The 1733-nt window shown below is 40.2% G+C and overlaps 1 non-coding gene across 1 annotated transcript; it reads right to left on the bottom strand.

Annotated features, from left to right (window-relative positions):
• Window positions 1–1246: 1246 nt before the first annotated feature.
• LOC148552725 (small nucleolar RNA R71) lies at window positions 1247–1354 on the bottom strand. Its single transcript, XR_015892830.1, has one exon. It is a non-coding gene; the product is annotated as a small nucleolar RNA R71 (small nucleolar RNA).
• Window positions 1355–1733: the final 379 nt, after the last annotated feature.

The following is a 1733-nucleotide window of genomic DNA, read 5'->3' as shown; positions in this document are numbered from 1 at the left end:
TTATGAATTCCACATTCATAATGAGCGAGTAGCTCCCTAACTTGATGGGGAGTTGATTGAAAGGAACCCTTGAGTTGGAGTGCTCAAGGGAGAAATTGTAATTGGGTTTATTATTGGTTTGCTCTCTAGTCACTAACGCCAGTCCTTCCAAGTAAGCGGATTGGGACTTGTGAATAGAAACAACATTCCAACTTGTTTGACTTTCCCTTTCCTAGTAAGGGATAACTAAACAGAACAACCCCAATTATCGATTAATCTTGAAAGTACTGCAACAAGAATAGGGCTTCCAACTAATCTACTCCCAGTAAACAGTCAAGGCTTTTATTTAAATTACATTAATTCTCTGATTTAATTTCCTGTCGTTCAACTCAAATCTTTTTTGAAAACCATCTGATTAATAAAATAGCACACTTTCCTGCAACTCGTTGGGAGACGACCTGGGATTCATACTCCCAGTATTTTAATTTTAATTTCTGTGACATCCTTTTAAATTGATAAGCGGATTTCTGGTTGGTTGAGGACTATACTTGCAACGCATATCTTATAACAATTCTTAACTCGCCAATTTCTGCCACATCAATTTTTGGCGCTGTTGCCAGGGAGTTGCAATATAGTGCTAAAGTTATTGATTGGATTTTATTTATTTGTATTTTATTTTATTTTGCTACTATGAGCTGCTTGTTTCTTTCGTTAGATGACGCGTTCACTTCCTGATCCAAGCTTGCCAGTATTCGATCCTGAGATTGAAAGAACTATTTCACGAATAAGGCAAGCTCGGTGTCGGTTAGTCCTCTCTGAGGGCGGATCTGAAATGTCATTTGAGGAAGAAACCAGCCCCCGTTCTACTGATTCGTTTGATTTACGTATAGGTGACATGGCAGTACCTAGGAGAGTTACTATACAGGAGGCTGGAGCCCCTGATTTTTTAATGAAACCATTTCAAGCGCATCATCCAGCGGTGGCTACAGACTTTGAAATAAAGACCGTACTGCTCAATTTGATGCCCAAGTTTTATGGCTTACCTGCTCAAGAGCCTATCAAGCACCTAAGAGATTTTCAAGCAGCCTGTTCTACTATCAGGCATGATGGTGCAGATGAAACCTCAATTTTGCTGAAAGCCTTCCCATTTTCACTTGAGGGAAAGGCAAGAGAGTGGTACTACACTCAAGCCGCAGCAACTGTATCCAACTGGGATACACTCAGAAGAGAATTTTCAGAAAAGTTCTTTCCAGCTGAAGTTACTGATAAACTGAGGAAAGATATTTCCATGATTGTTCAAGATGATTTTGAAACTCTCTATGAGTACTGGGAGCGCTTCAATAATTTTCTGGAAGCTTGCCCCCAACATATGATTGACAAGATAGTGTTACTCGGCTACGTCACACAGGGCATGAGGCCCAAAGATAAGACCACATTGGAAAGTGCTAGCAATGGGTCTATGAAAAAGTACAAGACCACTGATGAGGCATGGCAATTGATCAGCGACTTAGCTGAATCTACTAGGAATCACAGGCAGAAATAAGGACGTGCAAAAGCCATTGCAGAAGTATCCTCTAGCAGAGAGACTGCTGCTTTAACTTAGAGTATCTGTGAAATGACCAACCTGCTGAAGCAGATGTAATTGAATCAACAAGTTTAGCAAGCTCAACCTTCTCCAACACAGTAAAACCAACAGTTAGTCCCACAAAGAGTTTGTGGAATTTGTGCTGATTATAGCCATTATACTAATGAAT

This window comes from Arachis ipaensis, chromosome B7 (genome assembly GCF_059453495.1).
Source record: "Arachis ipaensis isolate K30076 ecotype BB chromosome B7, ASM5945349v1, whole genome shotgun sequence".
In the NCBI taxonomy this organism is placed as follows: domain Eukaryota; kingdom Viridiplantae; phylum Streptophyta; class Magnoliopsida; order Fabales; family Fabaceae; genus Arachis; species Arachis ipaensis.
This window is presented reverse-complemented; position numbering and strand designations above follow the sequence as displayed.